The 20,460-nt window shown below is 38.7% G+C and overlaps 1 pseudogene; it reads left to right on the top strand.

Annotated features, from left to right (window-relative positions):
• LOC116876445 overlaps nucleotides 1–18,068 on the top strand; it is a 60,130-nt pseudogene extending 42,062 nt beyond the window's left edge.
• The last annotated feature ends 2,392 nt before the right edge of the window (nucleotides 18,069–20,460 follow it).

Below are 20,460 nucleotides of genomic sequence, written 5' to 3'. Positions count from 1 at the left end.
CCAACTATATAACCAATTAATAACAAAATCAAAGAAATACATCGACAATAGTACAATAATAGTAGGGGACTTTAACACTCCCCTCACTGAAATGGACAGACCATCCAAGCAAAAGATCAACAAGGAAATAAAGGCCTTAAATGACACACTGGATCAGATGGACATCACAGATATATTCAGAACATTGCATCCCAAAGCAACAGAATATACATTCTTCTCTAGTGCACATGGAACATTCTCCAGATTAGACCACATCCTGGGTCATAAATCAGGTCTCAACCAGTATCAAAAGATTGGGGTCATTCCCTGCATATTTTCAGACCACAATGCTCTGAAGCTAGAACTCAATCACAAGAGGAAATTTGGAAAGAACCCCAATACATGGACACTAACCAGCATCCTTCTAAAGAATGAATGGGTCAACCAGGAAATTAAAGAAGAATTGAAAAAATTCATGGAAACAAATGATAATGAAAACACAATGGTTCAAAATCTGTGGGACACAACAAAGGCAGTCCTGAGAGGAAAATATACAGTGGTACAAGCCTTTCTCAAGAAACAAGAAAGGTCTCAAATACACAACCTAACCCTACACCTAAAGGAGCTGGAGAAAGAACAAGAAAGAAACCCTAAACCCAGCAGGAGAAGAAAAATCATAAAGATCAGAGCAGAAATCAGTGAAATAGAAACCAAAAAAACAATAGAATAAATCAACGAAACTAGGAGCTGGTTCTTTGAAAGAATTAATAAGATTGATAAACCCCTGGCCAGACTTATCAAAAAGAAAAGAGAAAGGACCCAAATAAATAAAATCATGAATGAAAGAGGAGAGATCACAACCAACACCAAAGAAATACAAACAATTATAAGGACATACTATGAGCAACTCTACGCCAACAAATTCGACAATGTGGAAGAAATGGATATATTTCTAGAGACATATAAACTACAACAACTGAACCAGGAAGAAATAGAAAACATGAACAGACCCATAACCAGTAAAGAGATTGAAACAGTCATCAAAAATCTCCAAACAAACAAAAGTCCAGGGCCAGACGGCTTCCCAGGGGAATTCTACCAAACATTTAAAGAAGAATTAATTCCTATTCTCCTGAAACTGTTCCAAAACATAGAAATGGAAGGAAAACTTCCAAACTCATTTTATGAGGCCAGCATCACCTTGATCCCAAAACCAGACAAGGATCACATCAAAAAAGAGAATTACAGACCAATATCCTTGATGAATACCGATGTGAAAATTCTCACCAAAATACTGGCCAATAGGATCCAACTCTACATTAAAAGGATTATTCACCACGAGCAAATGGGATTTATTCCAGGGCTGCAAGTTTGGTTCAACATCTGCAAATCAATCAATACATTAATAAAAGAAAGAATAAGAACCATATGATACTCTCAATAGATGCTGAAAAAGAATTTGACAAAGTGCAGCATCCCTTCCTGATTAAAACTCTTCAAAGTGTAGGGATAGAGGGCACATACCTCAATATTATCAAAGCCATCTATGAAAAACCCACTGCAAATATCATTCTCAATGGAGAAAAACTGAAAGCTTTTCCACTAAGGTCAGGAACATGGCAAGGATGTCCGTTATCACCACTGCTGTTCAACATAGTACTAGAAGTCCTCGCCTCAGCAATCAGACAACAAAAAGAAATTAAAGGCATCCAAATTGGCAAAGAAGAAGTCAAACTATTACTCTTTGCAGATGATATGATACTATATGTGGAAAACCCAAAAGGCTCCACTCCAAAACTGCTAGAACTTGTACAGGAATTCAGTAAAGTGTCAGGATATAAAGTCAATGCACAGAAATCAGTTACATTTCTTTACACTAACATCAAGACAGAAGAAAGAGAAATTAAGGAGTCAGTCCCACTTACAATTGCACCCAAAACCGTAAGATACCTAGGAATAAATCTAACCAAAGAGGCAAAGAATCTATACTCAGAAAACTATAAAGTACTCATGAAAGAAATTGAGGAAGACACAAAGAAATGGAAAAATGTTCCATGCTCCTGGATTGGAAGAACAAATATTGTGAAATATTGTGAAAATGTCTATTCTACCTAAAGCAATCTACACATTTAATGCAATCCCTATCAAAATCCCATCCATATTTTTCAAAGAAATAGAACAAACAATCCTAAAATTTATATGGAACCAGAAAAGACCTTGAATAGCCAAAGGAATATTGAAAGAGAAAGCCAAAGTTGGTGGCATCACAATTCCAGACTTCAAGCTCTATTACAAAGCTGTCATCAACAAGACAGTATTGTACTGGCACAAAAACAGACACATAGATCAATGGAACAGAATAAAGAGACCAGAAATAGGGCTATGGTCAACTAATGGTCAACTAATCTTCAACAAAGCAGGAAAGAATGTCCAATGGAAAAAAGACAGCCTCTTCAACAAATGGTGCTGGGAAAATTGGACAGCCACATGCAGAAAAATGAAATTGGATTATTTCCTTACACCACACACAAAAATAGACTCAAAATGGATGAAGGACCTCAATGTGAGAAAGGAATCCATCAAAATCCTTGAGGAGAACACAGGCAACAACCTCTTTGACCTCAGCTGCAGCAACTTCTTTCTAGGAACATTGCCAAAGGCAAGGGAAGCATGGGAAAAAATGAACTGCTGGGACTTCATCAAGATGAAAAGCTTCTGCACAGCTAAGGAAACAGTTAACAAAACCAAAAGACAACTACCAGAATGGGAGAAGATATTTGCAAACAACATATCAGATAAAGGGCTAGTATTCAAAATCCCTAAAGGACTTAGCAAACTCAACACCCAAAGAACAAATAATCCAATTAAGAAATGTGCAGAGGACATGAACAGACATTTCTGCAAAGAAGACATCCAGGTGGCCAACAGACACATGAAAAAGTGCTCCACATCACTTGGCATCGGGGAAATACAAATCAAAACCACAATGAGATACCACCTCACACCAGTCAGAATGGCTAAAATTAACAAGTAAGAAATGACAGATGCTGGCCAGGATGCAGAGAGAAGGGAACCCTCCTACACTGTTGGTGGGAATGCAAGCTGGTGCAACCACTCTGGAAAACAGTGTGGAGGTTCCTCAAAAAACTGAAAATAGAGCTACCCTATGACCCAGCGATTGCACTACTGGGTATATATCCTAAAGATACAAACGTGGTGCTCTGAAGGGGCACGTGAACCCGAATGTTTATAGCAGCAATGTCCACAATAGCCAAACTATGGAAAGAACCTAGATGTCCATCAACAGATGAATGGATAAAGAAGATGTGGTATATATACACAATGGAATACTATGCAGCCATCAAAAGAAATGAAATCTTGACATTTGCGACGACGTGGATGGAACTAGAGGGTATTGTGCTTAGTGAAATGAGTCAGTTGGAGAAAGACAACTATCATATGATCTCCCTTATATGAGGAAGTGGAGATGCAATGTGGGGGGGTTGGGGGCTAGGAAAAGAATAAATGAAAGAAGATGGGATTGGGAGACTCAATCTCAAAAAACAGACTGAGGGTTGCTGGGGGGGGTGGGGATGGAGAGGGTAGTGGGGATATGGACATTGGGGAGGGTATGTGCTATGATAAGTGCTGTGAATGTGTAAACCTGGCGATTCACAGACCTGTAACCCTGGGGATAAAAATACATTATATGTTTATTTTAAAAAATAAATAAATTAATTAAACAACAACAACAGCACAAGATAAACGTTTAAATAATAAAAACAAAAATAGTAAATAAAAAAAATTTATACCTTGGTTTTCTCCTAAGGGTTATAAAGTTTTACTTTTAGATTTGGGTCTTTAATCCATTTTGAATTTATTTTTATATGTTGTATTAGGTAAGAGTCCAACTTCACTTTTTTTTTTTTGTCCCAGCACCATTGATTAAAAAAGACTATTTTTTCTTCATTGAATGGTCTTAGAAACCTTAGCAAAATCAGTTGACTATGAACACATGGGTATCATTTTGGACCCTAAATTCCATTCCTTTGATCTATATGTCTATCCTTATGCTTGTACCACATTGTCTTGATTATTATAGCTTCATGTTAAGTTTTAAAACTGGAAATCTGAAGTTTACAACTTTATCCTTTTTTTCCCCAAGATTGTTTTGACTATTCCGGGTCCCTTACAATTCCATATAAATTTAAAATTCAGTATGCCAGTTTCTACAAAAAAGTCAGCTAGGATTTGGATAAGAAATGCATTAATCTGTAGATCAGTTTGACAAATACTGCCATCTTGACAATGTTAAGTCATAATCCAGGATCACTGAATGTTTTTCCATTTATATAGATCTTCTTTATTTCTTTAAAAAGCTTTTTAAAGGAGTGCCTGGTGGCTCAGTCTGTTGGGCGCCTGCCTTTGGCTCGAGTTATGATCACAGGGTCCTGGGATGGAACCCCGAATTGGGCTCTCTGCTCAGCATGAGAGCCTGCTTCTTCCTCTCCCACTCCCCCCACTTGTGCACTCACTTTCTCTCTCTCCCCTCTCTGTCAAATAAATAATAAAATCTTTTTTTAAAAAGTTTTTTAAATTTTTTAACTTAAATTCAATTTAATTAACATATAGTGTATTATTAGTTCCAGAGCTAGAATTTAGTGGTTCATCAGTTGTGTATAACACCAAGTACTCACTACATCAAGTGCCCTTCTTAATCCCCATCACCCAGTTACCCCATCCTCACACCCACTTCCCCTCCAGCAACGCTCAGTTTGTTTCCTATGTTAAAAGTCTCTTATGGTTTGTCTCCCTCTGTTTTTGTCTTATTTTATTCCAACAAAATTTGTGGGTTTTAGAGTATAAGTTTTGTGCTTCTTTTGTTAAAGCTATTTCTTTTTTAAATTTTTTATTTTTTTAATTTCTTTTCGATGCACCAGAATTCATTGTTTATGCACCACACCCAGTGTGTTAAAGCTATTCTTAAATATTCTGTTCTTGATGTTATTGTAAATGGAATTACACTCCAATTTTGTTTTTGGATTTTTCTATTGCAGAGTATAGAAATATAACTGATTTTGTATGTTAATCTTGTATCCTGAAAACCTTGGTAAACTGATTTATTAGTTCTAGTAGACTCTCTTTTTTTAAGATTTTATTATTTATATGACAGAGAGAGATCACAAGTAGGCAGAGGCAGACAGAGAGAGAGGGGGAAGCAGGCTCCCTGCTGAGTAGAGAACCCGAGGCGGGACTCGATCCTAGGACCCCAGGATCATGACCTGAGCCAAAGGCAGAGGCTTTAACCCACTGAGCCACCCAGGTGCCCCAGTTCCAGTAGACTCTTAAAGCATTCCTTCAGATTTTTTATGTACAACATCATGTTAAATGATAATAAAGATGCTTTTGCTTCTTTATTTCCTCTATGATTAGCTTTTGGGTTTTTTGTTTGTTTGCTTTTGCCCAGCTTTCCTGGCTAGAACTTCTAGTACAATAATGAATAGGAGTGGCAATAGAAACAAAATCCTTGTTTTGTTTATTCTTAGTGGAAAGTGTCCAGTCTATATCTGTTAAGTGTGGTATTAAGCTGTGAGTTTTTTATAGAGGACCTTTATCAGGTTGAGGATATTCTTTTCCATTCCTAGTTTGTTGGGTATTTTTATTACTACATGGTATTGGAGTTTTGTCAAATACTTTTTTCTGGATCTATTGAGATGACCATGCGTTGTTGTGGTTGTGATTGTTGTTGTTGTTATACTGTATTATATACCCTAAATCACTGAGTTAAACTCCTCTTAGTTATGGTACATCTTTCTTTGATATGTTGCTAGTTTTATTTTGCTTGTATTTTGTTGAGGATTTGTGATGTCATAAAATGACATATCATAAGATACATTGGTCTGTAGTTTTCTTTTTCTGTGATATCTTTGTCTGGTTTTAGTATCAAGGGTAATACTGGTCCCACAGAATGAGTTTGGAAGTGTTCATACCTATTCTATTTGTTGGAAGAATTTGTGCAAAATTGCTGGTGATTCTACTGTAAATATTTGCTAGAACATACCTGTGAAGCCATCTGGAGCTGAACTTCTTTTTGTGGGTCATTTCTTCACTACTAACTCAATATTTTTATTTATCTTTCAGATTGCCTAGTTTTTTAATTGTTTTTGTTTTTTAAAGATTTTATTTATTTATTTGAGAGAGAGATCGCACTCACACAAGCAGGGGAAAAGGAGAAGCAGGCTCCCTGCCGAGTAGGGAGACCAACATGGGGCTTGATCCCAGAACCCTGGGATTGTGACCTGAGCTAAAGGCAACCATTCAACTGACTGAGCCATCCAGGTGCCCCGTTGTTGTTGTTTTTTGATGTCACTTTCTAGTTTGTGTTTTCTAGGATTTTTCTGTTTCATCTAAGTTATCTAATTTATTAGCATACAGTTGTTCATGGTATTTCTTTATATTCTTTTTAAATTTTGAATGTCAGCAGTAACCTTCCCTTTCATTTCTGATGATAGTAATTTGATTCATTTCTCCTCTTTGTTTAGTCAATCTATCTAAAGGTCTTTTAAAAGAAGCAGTTTTGCTTTCATTGATTTTTCTATTGTTTTTTATTCTATATATCATAAGTTTCTGCTCTTGTCTCTATTGTGTGTTTCCTCCTTCTTGCTTTGGGTTTAGTTTCCTCTTGTTTTTCCAGCTTGTTTATAACCAAAAAATTGGGTCATTGATTTGAGATCTTGGCCATTATTATTATTCTTATTATTATAATTATATTTTAATTTTTAAGTCATCTCTACACCCAACAGGGAGCTTGAACTCACATCTCCAAGGTCAAGAATGCACATTCTACCAACTGAGCCAGATAAATGCCCCAAGATCTTAGTTCTTTTAAATGTAGACATAAATATATTGGTGGGAATGCAAGTTGGTACAGCCACTTTAAAAAGAGTATAGAGGTTCCTCAAAAAGTTAAAAATAGAGCTACCTTATGATCCAGTAATTGCATTACTGGGTATTTACCCCAAAGATAAAGATGTAGTGATAAGAAGGGGCACATGCACCCCAATGTTCATAGCAGCAATGCCCACAATAGCCAAACTGTGGAAGGAGCGGAGATGCCCTTCAACAGATGAGTAGATAAAGAAGATGTAGTCCATATATACAATGGAATATTACTCAGCCATCAGAAAGGATGAATACCCCCATTTGCATCAACATAGATGGTACTGGAGGAGATTGTGCTAAGTGAAATAGGTTAAACAGAGAAAGACAATTATCATGTGGTTTCACTTATTTGTGGAACATAAGGAATAACATGGAGGACATTAGGAGAAGGAAGGGAAAAATGAAGCAGGTGGGAAATCAGATGGGGAGATGAACCGTGAAAGACTATGGACTCTGGAAAACAATCTGAGGGTTTTAGAGGGGTGGAGGTTGGGGGATGGGTTAGCCTGGTGATGGGTATTAAGGAGGGCACGTATTGCATGGAACACTGGGTGTTATATGCAAACAATGAACCGTGGAACACTACATGAAAAACTGATGAAGTACTGTATGGTGACTATCTAACTAAATAAATAATTTTTAAAATGTAGGCATATATAATGAGAAATTTCTTCCTAGTCACTGCTTTTTCTTATCCCATGAGCTTTTGTATATAGTTTCTTCATTTTTGTAATCTCTAAGTAATCCCTAAGTGCCCTTTTTATTTCTTCTTTGGCCACTGTCTATACAGGACTATAATATTTAATTTCCACATATTTACGAAATCCAATGTTTGTATTCTCAATTTCTAATTTTATCCCTTTGCAGTTGAAGGGCATGCTATGTATTATTTGCATTCTGACAACACCTTCTTAAATAGCATGATAATTAAAGTAACATCTTATGGTCTGGTATATCCAAAGAGACTCTAGTCCAAAATTAAAAGGCTAAGAGATCTGGGAATGTAATCCTGTTGCTTTGGTTACCCAAAGATGTGACTGGGGACACTGATCTCACTGCTCTAGTGGTGGCACCTACTTGTGACTTTCTCTGCTCAGCCACTGGCTTGAAATTTCAAGTAAAGTTGATAGAGGGAATGACTCCCAGCTTCAACGACTCCTGGTGTCTTTTACTTTTCTGTTATAGTCCAAATTATAATTGCTCTGGGTAAATTTTGCATTTTCACTGTGATTTCCATTGTTCTTTTTCCTTACAGTACTCTTTCCATTCCTTACTCCAGTTTATGAAATATTAAATATCTGGCTATTTCCCAAAAAAAGTTACTGATTTTTTCACAAAATCTATAAAAAGAATGAAGGAAAGTCGCCTAAAAGATAAACAAAAGGTAACTATGGTGGTGATTACATGTGTGTGTTTACTTTTGATCTCTTATTTAGTTGTATACATATCATGTGTACACTTCTATGTATATTTCTACAGTATGTAGAGAACTGTAGGATTTAGAGCAGGAGACTTCTAACATTTTAGAGAGGATGAAGAAGGTGGAATTCAGGAAAGGAGATAAGAAAATGAGTCTAAGATTCAATGTTTAAGATTTAATAATAAAGGTGGAACATAGTGTGTCCCTGCATGAGATTTCTCTTCAATAAATTATCAAAGGGTAAAAATTACTGTGTAAAAATCATTTTTCTGATAGTATAACATCCCCAGATGTTATATTGGCAAAGAATCCCTTTAATTCTAAGCCTCTTATTTTACACATTCTCCAGGGGAAGGTCCTATGAGGCCTCTTCTGGAAGATAGTCTGTGTTAAATTTGAGGCTGTCATAGTCTGGAGTGGGCAGGAGTCTTCTCTGGGCACTGAAGATGCAAGTTGAGCCAGCTTCACCTTCCTGAGGTCTGGCAACCAGCACAAAGATGTGTGTCTCCCAGTGAGACAGGGCTGGGTACCCCAGAATGTCACTGAAAATTGTGCAGAACTCTGGAAGGGTGAGGCATTGGAAGATGTTGACACAGAAGCTGCCCATGGATTCTGCAAAGACCAGGAAATTGGTCTATGTAACCATTCATTAAGAATTAAGGCTGGAGGGGGAAAAAAGGACCGAAATCAGGGACTTTCCCCTGAGTTAGCAAGCATGACAGGAGAGGGAGTATGCAACACTTTGGTCAGAAAGTTGTGTTCAAAATCCAGAGAAACTCAGGATCAAGAGAGAAAGAACCAAAAAGCAGTGGGACCAATAGCTGGATTCCTGTCAGGAAAACATCCTGCTGCAAGATTTGTAGCTGCATGCTTTTGCCACTGGCAAGTCAGACTTCTGGACTTAAAGGGACCATATTCTCAGGAAAAAAGCTAAGTCCTGCATCCCTAATTTATTTCTGACTTCCACGAGTGATGTTTTGTTGTTGAAACTATTCTTTCTGCTTGTAGCACCGAGTGGATTTACTCCAACTGATGATTAACTCCCAGAATTCTAAAGAAGTGAATACCCACAAAGGTAAGTAATGAGAGCTTCAGAGAGCCAGTGATGGAGAGTTTCTGATGCAAGGTTCTGAGATGTGGAGTAAGATTTTTAGCAGATGGAATTTCTGCAAATTGAAGAAAGACACAAGTTCAGGTACAAATGGTAGTAGAAGCACCTTCCAGAAGCACCCAGCAATAAGTTTGTTCAAAACCTTAAGGGCCACCATAGACAAGGAAGTCAGTGGTTCATGGATCACCTGCATCAGAACCTCTGGGAGCTTATTTTCCATGTCAATCACCTGGCCTAAGTCAGACCAGTGAATTTGAAACTGGAAATTCACAACAAGGCTTCATCACAGCAGAAGACACATGACCCCAGTGATGGTGACCTGGAACATTTGGTTAAAATTGTATTCACTGGCTTAATGTACTGTAAAGTTTTACTTTTCCTTTTGTAATTAAGAACTGGTGCAAGATGCCTTTTCAACTGTGTAAATGCTGTTTCTCTTCAAACTTTCACCTACTGCTTTTATTGTCCATGGATGGAATTTGAAACAATTATTACTATGATGGCTCCAAAATGGTGACTTTCTAATCCCATCAATTCTCCCACTTTGATAAGTGATTGTCCATTGTGAAGGAGTTTTTCATTCTCTCTCTGTAATTAATTAATAATTAATTAATGACAATATGATTTCAAATATTACTAGCTTAGTCTCTTACATCATTCTTTTTTTAAAGATTTTATTTGACAGATCACAAGTAGGCAGAAGGGCAGGCAGAGAGAGAGAAGGGAGGAAGCAGGCTCCCTGCTGAGCAGAAAGCCCAATGCGGGGCTCGATCCCAAGACCCCGGAATCATGACCTGAGCCGAAGGCAGAGGCTTTAACCCACTGAGCCACCCAGGCGCCCCTCTTATATCATTCTTTATTTAGATCCTCAATTGTCTCAGATTTGTCTTCTGGAAGCCCTTTCAAGTGGGCTCCCTGTTATTTTTTTTCTTCCTCTTTCTTAATGTTTCAATAGACTTATTTTTAGACATTTTTTATAGCCATTTTAGGTTCACTGCAAAAGTTAGCGAAAGACACAGAGATATCCCATATTCCTCCTGCCCCACCTACACACAGCATCCCCCCACTGTCAAAATCCTCACCATGTCATACATTTATTACAATCAATGTCCCTACAATGACACATTATTACCACTCAAAATCCATAGTTTACATTACAGTTCACCCTTGATGTTGTACATTCTGTGAGTTTTGGCAAGGTATAATGGTCTATCCACCATTATAGGACAGAGTATTCCATTTATTTTCCCATATTACTTCTCAAGCATTTTCTTCCATTCTAGTGTAAGACATTCCTGGTTTCTCTTCTCTTTCTCTTGATGAGCCCTGGAATTAGCTGCTTCTCCAGAAGCTTTGTTTCCTTTCAGTGAGAAATGGTATTTAGGAACCAAAATCTGGGATCTAGGAGTGCTCACTGCTATAAAGTTTCTTTGCTTCTATTTCCTCTCAGTGGGCCAAATTAAGAATATCAAATATATTTACACAGCACTGATACATGTAAACATTTCTATATCTATCCATCACCAGTGATGTGATAATGGTCTCTGAATCTGAAAGAAAAAAAGAGCCTTGATTTATAGTTTGCTTCTATGACAGAAATATTCCCATCATGGTTAATTTCAGGCTAAATATGATTGGACAACCATCTCCCAAAATTCTTGAATATTTGACAATTGATTCTAGAGAATAAGGATGGGTTTACTCCATCACACCAGTAAAATATATGCATACATATGTATACATTTACTTTTATCTATCTATCTATCATCTATCTATCTAGTTCTACTATTTTCTGTGATACAGAAAATATTCTATATATGCCCAGTTCAATACAGAACCACTACACACATGTGGTTAATTGAACACTTGACATGTGGCTAGTGTCACTGGATAACTAAACTGTATATTGTTTTAAATGTAATTAGTTAATATTTAAATATAAATAGCACATCTGGTAAGTGGCTACCATATCAGGCAGCAGGAGCTACAAAATGTGATTAACATGGGGTTCATGGCAGTTGGGGGAAAGACTTTGATAGATGAATTTATCCAAAGCAGCATCACAGAAAGTATGACTGCAAAATCAGAATTCTGTAGACTTTTCTTACACTCATTTTTATTATTTTTACTTGAGAATTTCATGTCTGTGACAAGTACCATGTTAATTTCAGTGCCTTACATATTTTCTAATCCTGTTCTGATCAAATAGATGAGTATGACCATGCTTAGTTTCTACCACAAGAAAGTCAAAAAGGAGGCCAGCTTATACTCAGAGTGGGGCCATTTACTAAGGAAGGTGACCTTCAGGCCATGACTGAAAAGGCATTGCTAATTCCACTCACTAGATTCTGTTTGTCTATAATTCATGCCAGCCCATGTCCTCCCATTTATCATTGGTTTTTTGCTATCTTATGCAGTTGATTAGACTAACATCATTCACCAGTCTTCTAGCATTTTGTCTGTGTCATAGTTTCTATACATTATTTGAGATCATCCATGTGAAGAATGTGCCCCAGGGCTTCTCTTACCTGAAACCTCTCAAATGTATAATCCATGCTTCTCAAGCTAGGTTGGATGCACAAATCACATCTCAGGAAGCTCAGATTTTTATTCCATAGTTCTAGGGTAAGGTTTGAGATTCTGCATTTCTAATAAGATCTCAGGTGCTACAGATGCTGCTAGTCCATGGACCACACTTGGATAGCAAGAGTTTATCTGTAACCCAATATCGTCCACTTAAATTCCTGCAAATAATGTTTAGATGAAATATCATTCAATTTTCCTGATAATTAGCCTTAGCATTGCGTACTCTCAAAAAAATTAAGCTGTATTTTAGCTGGAAGAGATTATATTTTTCTTGGGGGGAGGATGTTAGCCCATGTTACTTAGGGCAGAAGTAGTTTTACAATTCTCTAAAAGACAATATCGATAACTCCGTGTATGTTAGACAGAAATACCATCTCCTGAAATTTACTCACAATTGTTTGTGGGGAGGGTGGCATAACCAGTAACAGATGTCTAAGAATATTATGAACCTTTGGAATAACCAGATCAAGACAACCTTTGCCTCTTTCTGGCTCTACAAGATAGACATTAGAGTCAAACCACTCTACGTTTGATTCTGAATTGCTTTTACATATTCCACCAGGGATTTGAGGGTTTCAAATGCATTTGTCATCATCTAACCTGTGATGTTTCATATTCACCTGTTTTAGCTAAAATGCCTTTCCCCTCCTTTTAGCTCTTTCTGATCTGGAGCTTGTGGCCCAGTCTATTATCTTTATTTTTGCTGGCTACGAGACCACTAGTACTTCTCTTTCCCTCCTTATGTATGAATTGGCCACGCATCCTGATGTTCAACAGAAACTGCAGAAGGAGATTGATGCGACTTTCCCCAATAAGGTAAGGGGGTCCTGCTGGAAGAGGGAGTCAAGATAGGCTCAGTTGTGTCTCAGTAACCAGTAAGATTAACGCTCAAATCTAGTGGGTTTTCACAGCAAAAGTTTACTTCTAACCCACATGTGCATGTCCAACATGGGTTTAGTAGAGGATAGGAGTGACTCTCTGCTTCACACAGTTGCTTGGGTATAAAAAGTAAAGAGGTTCCAGAGATGTGAGTCCCCTGTTTTGAAAGGAAACAGTGACTTCAACATATTTCACTTAAGATTAAGTGTAATAGTATATTAGTCACTTTTGTTCATATGAGGAAGAAATACCACTACTTGGTAGTGGAAAGGATGTCAGGCCCTGTTTAGAGGATTGTCCTAGCAATCTCTTCTAATTGTTACTACTGCATATAAGTCAGTGGGCCATTGAGCAAGTCAAAGGACATGGTAGACATTAAAATGCCCATAAATGGCTGTTACCAAAACAAATGATTTTTAAGTGTTCTTTTCTAACACTCCAGTAGTAGTGCACTGACTGAGTTGAAATGGATCCCAAATCTTAATTTGTGAAAATCTGTTTCTTTCGTTCCAGACACTGCCCACTTACGATGCCCTTGTACAGATGGAGTATCTGGACATGGTATTGAGTGAAAGTCTCAGATTGTACCCAATCGCTGGGAGACTTGAGAGGGCCTGTAAGAAAGATGTGGAAATCAGTGGTGTCTTCATTCCCAAAGGGATATTGGTGATAGTGCCAACCTTTTCTCTTCACCGAGACCAGGATCTCTGGCCAGAGCCTGAGGAGTTCCATCCTGAAAGGTACAGGGAACCCACCCTCATATTGAAGGATATTGTGATATTTTCTTAGTATAGATGACAATTGTGTGGTTGTATAATTATTTACTTGTACATCTTTTTATTTTTAGAAGTAATTTTCTTATTGCAAAATGATCATTATTGTCAAATTTTATAAACTGTAGACCCTAAAAAAGAATATTAAAGTCATCCTCAATCCCAATATATCAAGATTATTAATAATGATATGTATGTCCTTGTGGGCATTTTACTATGCGTATATTGACTACTAAAAATTATAATGGCATTACATTTTTTGAATGACTTACTTAATGTCACATTAAACTATAACAACATACTATATTTGTGTTTGTGATTATATGCATATTTCATAATTTACTTAGCCGCCATCTTATTGAAGGAAATAGGTCTTTTCTTTTCCTTTAAGTTTTTTGGTCCCCTTTAGCTCTTTGAATTCACCCTTACATCCCCCATTCCATGTTTGTGAACCTTGGCCACTCTTCTGCTAGCCATAGTGGGAGAGCAAAGGCTGTGGACCTGAGAGTTCTCATCCACAGGAGGAGCAGCCTCAAGAGGACATAGGTGCACACGGGTCCTGTGCTGTTGGTGGCTGCGGTCCTGTGCCAGCTCCCACCTTTGTTGGTATCTGGGGCTCGTCCAAAGCAAAGTCATCTGAAAAGTCTGCTCTCTAGCTGTCTGAAACATCCTCCTTGAAGGCGTCTTGAGCTTTCTCTTCTGGGAATTCAGAGCAGAGTCTGGCTTTAGGCACAGTTTGAATTCTGCAAAAGTTGGTTTATTTTATTGATGACAAAATTTGGAGTGAAGCTTTTAGGGATCTAGACTTTCAGCCCCTGACTCTAAGCTCCCTGATGGCAGAGCTCTTGTCCTGTTGCATGGTGTCCTTAGTGCTAAAATCACATCTATACATAGTACTTGCTGAAAGAAGTCAGAATTGACCAAGTCATCTGTTTTCTAGTCCAGAAGCCCTGGTGGTTCTCACAAGCTCAGCAATCCCTGGTCCTATACCTTCTTGAACAGAAACCAGAGACCACTTCTTTTTGAAGTGTACTTCATCATGATTCATTCAGTTATGAAAGAAAGTGCTCATGTATGTGTGTTAGGGACTCTGCCAGGCAGTGCAAGATCCACATATTAAAAATGCCTATTATGGGGGTGCCTGGGTGGCTCAGTGGGTTAAGTCTCTCTGCCTTTGGCTCAGGTCATGGTCTCAGGGTCCTGGGATCGAGCCTCGCATCAGGCTCTCTGCTCAGTGGGGAGCCTGCTTCCCCCTCTCTCTGCCTACCTCTCTGCCTACTTGTGATCTCTCTCTCTCTCTGTCAAATAAATAAATAAAATCTTTTAAAAATGCCTATTATGGAGAATTTTTAACACATGCACAATCATATGCTAAGAAATACTTCTAATGCATCTATATGTGCCCATCACCTGCCCAACAACCACTAACCCATGTCAGCTGCCCCATCCACACACCATTGCAATTCCTTGTCTGATTAGCATGTAATTTTAAGGCTCATGATCTGTAAACATTCCAGTATGTTCTTCACAATATACGGAGTTTTTAAAAATGCCTACTGAGAATGCCATTATTACTTTCCCCAAATCCACATTTTTCCTTAATATAAATATTGAGGAATGAGTCTTGAATAAAATGTAAGTCTAACCTTCAAGGAATTTATAACCTCATGGAACAGATAGAGAAGAATTCAGTGATTGTACTGGTTATACATAACCATGAGTATGGATAGAGTGGAGTAGCATTATGTGCTCATGTAAATAATCTAGCATGCTATTCTGTGCAAGTGGTTGGGGAGTGCCAGTGGAGAGGGCAGGGAAGTAAAGGGAAAATTAACAATGCAAATCATGGAAAGCATCTCTCCTGCTTCCTTTGTCCATGGGTATGTAACCAGTATAAGTCAGTGGATGCAGGATCCTACCTTTCCTTCAATCAGACTCATATCCTGCTCACCTTTCAGAGTATGAACTACTCACTACCCTGAATATAATCCCAGTATTTAAAATAAAGTTTGTTTCAACAACATTTGTCTCATCTCCTCAACAAGACTGAATGCTCCCATAGGGGATGGGGGTATCCAACGACCTGTAGCTTATAGTTGTCACAGCAAAATAAGCATAGCTGGATTATAGTAACCAGCCCATCAAAGTTTCTTATATACTCCTGGTTGAGAACCCCCAATATGTAGCTCTTGTGGTTTTTATGTTTCCTAACTTGTTTCCAACTTGTATTGTGGAACCAGGTTCAGCATGAAGAACAAGGACAGCATAAATCCTTATACATACCTGCCTTTTGGAACTGGACCCCGAAACTGCCTTGGGATGAGGTTTGTGATCATGAACATGAAACTTGCCCTTGTCAGAGTCCTGCAGAACTTCTCCTTCAAACCTTGTAAAGAAACACAGGTCAGAGAGATGACTTTCTGCTTAACTAGTGTTTTATTGTGTTTCTTAAACCAAAAGATGGGCGTGGGTGTGTGTGTCTGTGTCTGTGTCTGTGAGAGAAAGGGCTCATTTATCCTTAATAATTTGTCCTATTTCCCAAAGAATCTATTTGGAGCACTTGTGAACTTCTAAGGGTCCTTCAGGTCCTGATTGTCATGTCTATGGTTTATGACCACCCAGCTGTAAGGGTCATCTAGTCAATGCAGTTTGTGTGACATCATTATGCATGGATCTATGAACTTCAGCAAAGTATTAAGTTTCTTTCAAGTCCACAGAAAGGAAGGAAACATGTATACAATCATGATGTGCAGTGATTACTGCGACATAACTTTTGAATAATGCTCTTCTCCACCACAGTTTATAGGTACTCTCGAGACTATGGTTCTCAACCCCTGGTTATACACTGGAATCAGTGGATTTGTTCAAAATCCTGAGGCCCAAGTCGTCTCAGAAATTCTTTTTTTTTTAAGATTTTATTTATTTATTTGAAATAAAAAGAGAGAGAGCACAAGCAGGGGGAGAAGGGTAGAAGGGAGAAGCAGACTCCCCACTGAGCCGGGAGCCTGACACAGGGTTCCATCCCAGGACTCCAAGACCATGACCTGAGCCCAAGGCAGAGGCTTAACAGACTGAGTCACCCAGGTGCCCCCATATCAGAAATTCTAACATAATTCACACAGAGTGTGGTTTTAAAAGTGCAAACAGTGTTGAGAATCAGTGTTGTGAAGCATGTCTGCCAGAAGTGAAGGACTCCCAGGGTCCAGGCCATCCTGGGTACGTGGCCCCACCTTCTGCAAGCCTGGCTCCAGTCTAGCTATTCTTCTTTTCTATCCCAGTCTGCCATCATGAATGAATGGTTCCACCAGGAGAGGTGAAATTATCTTTAGAAGGGGAGATGGCCATAGAATAAAATACATAATACCCACTTAGGATGACCTTGCAAACTTTAACATACACAATTTAGCACTATCACTTTTGAAAATTGCTTGCCATAATGGCTAAGAAACCTTTTAAATGTTAAACACTTATCCTTTTTACTTAAAATTTATTTTTATTTTATGTTTTTAAAGATTTTATTCATTTATTTGACAGAAAGAGACACAGCAAGAGAGGGAACAGAAACTGGGGGAGTGGGAGAAGGAGAAGCAGGTTTCCCGCTGAGCAGGGAGCCCGACACAGGGCTCTATCCCAGGACCCTGGGATCATGACCTGAGCTGAAGGCAGGCACCTAATGACTGAGCCACCCAGGCACCCCTATTTATTTATTTTTTATTATGTTATATTAGTTACCATTCAGTACTTCATTAGTTTTTGATGTAGTGTTCCATGATTCATTGTTTGCGTATAACACTCAGTGCTCCATGCAATATGTGCCCTCCTTAATACCCATCACCAGACTAACCCATCCCCCTACCCCTAACCCTCTAAAACCCTCAGTTTGTTTCTCAGAGTCCATACTCTCTCATGGTTCATCTCGCCCTCCGATTTCCCCCCCTGCCTTCATTTTCCCTTCTCTTAACGTCCTCCATGCTATTCCTTATGTACTTAAAAATGTAAATCAAAACAGAACACAAGCCAACATGAGTTTGTCCCCAGCCTGGTACACAGTAAATATTCAGTAGATATTCTGTTGAATGGCTGATGGATGAATACTTCCATGCTCTAGTCTTGAGAGTTTACAGGGTGATTTTAAAGAATCAGAGATAGATGATGATAAACAGCATATTTCTGTGTTTGTAATACATTTTTGTCCTTCATGTGTCTTACCTGCTTTGAATCTGTCATTGCCAGGGCTTCATTCCTGGTTGTCAAATCCTTGTTTAACTCTTGCAGATCCCCCTGAAATTAAGTTCTTATGGGTTAATTCGACCAGAAAAACCCGTTGTTCTCAAGGTTGAGCCAAGAGATGGGAGTGTGAGTAGAGCCTGATTTTCCTAAGGACTTCCCCTTTGTTCTTCAAGAATCTGTATCCCAGATCACCAGAGACCTCAATTTCTTTTGTGAGTAAAACCCAGAAATGAAGATGGCCTGCATCTACTGCCCGTGACAGATGACTAGGGCTTCCATACATTCACTTATCTTTTTGGGTGTCTGTGTGGAGCATTCTCTATTGCAGAGAGCAAAGGAGGTGACCAATAAATACCAGAGATGTAGACTCAGCCTGTCTGATTTACACCGACTACCCCCAGTTAGTACCATCTGTTCCCCTGATCAAGAATAAAACTTTCTCAACAATTTTTTTTAAGATTTTTATTTATTTATTTGACAGAGATCTCAAGTAGGCAGAGAGGCAGGCAGAGAGAGAGGAAGGGAAGCAGGCTCCCTGCTGAGCAGAGAGTCCCGGCTCAATCTCAGGACCCGGGGATCATGACCTGAGCTGAAGGCAGAGGCCTCAACCCACTGAGCCACCCAGGCACCCCTTTCAACAATTTTATCAACCTACTTTAATGGAAACAAGAATTATTCTGGTGAATGTGGTAGAGACATTTATATCACATCTTATTCTGAATAATCCACGTTAAATATTATACTGAACCCGTCCATCATCTCTTTACAAAAATGCTAACCGATGCCTTTGTGTGCACTAATGGAGAATCTGAGGAACAGATGAGTGAGAGTCAGTGACTAAATATTTTTGACCATCACAGTCACTGAGTAGATGGGGCTTGTTCAGATTTCCAAAGTGATATATTAGAGGTAGGTGAGATTTAATCCACTGTGACTTTGTCCATGGCTCAGCAAGTTTGTTCATAGTTTAATTCTACAAGTTTTATTTTTTTGTTTTGTTTAAAAAAGTCTTTTTTAAATTAACATATAATGTATTATTTGCCCTAGGGGTACAGGTCTGTGTATCATCAGGCTTGCACACTTCACAGCACTCACCATAGCACATAACCTCCCCAGTGTCCATAACCCAAACACCCTCTCCATAACCCCCTCCCCCCAGCAACCCTCAGTTTGTTTTATGAGATTAAGAGTCTCTTATGGTTTGTCTCCCTCCCAATCCCATCTTGTTTCATTTTTTTCCCTACCCTACCCCCCAAACCCTTCACTTTGCCTCTCAAATTCCTCATATCAGGGAAATCATATGATAATTGTCTTTCTCTGATTGACTTATTTCGCTCAGCATAATACCCTCTAGTTCCATCCACGTCATTGCAAATGGCAAGATTTCATTTCTTTTGATGGCTGCATAGTATTCCATTGTATATATAGGCCACATATTCTTTATCCATTCATCTGTTGATGGACATCTAGGTTCTTTCCATAGTTTGGCTATAGTGGACATTGCTGCTATAAACATTCGGGTGCCCCTTCAGATTACTACATTTGTATCTTTAGGGTAAATACCCAGTAGTGTGATTGCTGGGTCATAGGGTAGCTCTATTTTCAACTTTTTGAGGAACCTCCATGCTGTTTTCCAGAACGGCTGCACCAGCTTGCATTCCCACCAACAGTGTAGGAGGGTTCCCCTTTCCCCGCATCCTGGCCAGCATCTGTCATTTCTTGACTTGTTAATCTTAGCCATTCTGACTGGTCTGCGGTGGTATCTCATTGTGGTTTTGATTTTTATTCCCCTGACACTGAGGGATGTTGAGCACTTTTTCATGTGTCTTTTGGCCATCTGGATGTCTTAATTCTACAGGTTTTAGAGCACAGGTTTTTTTTTAATAACCCTTGAGTGAGGCACATAGTATTACATGATTAGTTTTTTTTTATTTTTATTTTTTAAATTTCTTTTCAGTGTACCAGAATTCATTGTTTATACACCACACCCAGTGCTCCATGCAATACGTGCCCTCCATAATACCACCACCAGGCTCACCCAACCTCCCACCCCCCGCCCCTTCAGAACCCTCAGATTGTTTTTCAGAGTCCTTAGTCTCTCATTTTCCCCTCCAATTTCCCCCAACTCCCTTCTCCTCTCCATCTCCCCATGTCCTCCATGTTATTTGTTATGCTCCACAAATAAGTGAAACCATATGACAATTGACTCTCTCTGCTTGACTTATTTCACTCAGCATAATCTCTTCCAGTCCTGTCCATGTTGATACAAAAGTTGGGTTTGATTTAATGTTTTCACCTCATCTGCCCTGATGTTCTCGTAGGCAGGGAACATGCTTTCTCTTTGTGTTTCAGCCTTAGCTCCCAACTATCCTGAAAGAATGAATATCAAATCAGAGATGGTTGATTGGTCAGTTCATTGGACAGAACAGCTAAAAGCATTTGTCCATTTCAGCTGGTATCAGAAGCTGCATAGGATTCTTCCTATTTCTCTCCTCCCCTCCAGCCCCTTCTATCTCCTCTCCTTGCCTCTTCCTTTATCT

The sequence above is a fragment of the Lontra canadensis genome, unplaced genomic scaffold (genome assembly GCF_010015895.1).
Source record: "Lontra canadensis isolate GAN:19392208 unplaced genomic scaffold, GSC_riverotter_1.0 scaffold45, whole genome shotgun sequence".
Lineage (NCBI taxonomy): Eukaryota > Metazoa > Chordata > Mammalia > Carnivora > Mustelidae > Lontra > Lontra canadensis.
The sequence above is the reverse complement of the archived record's forward strand: the minus strand, read 5'-3'. Positions and strand labels throughout refer to the sequence as shown.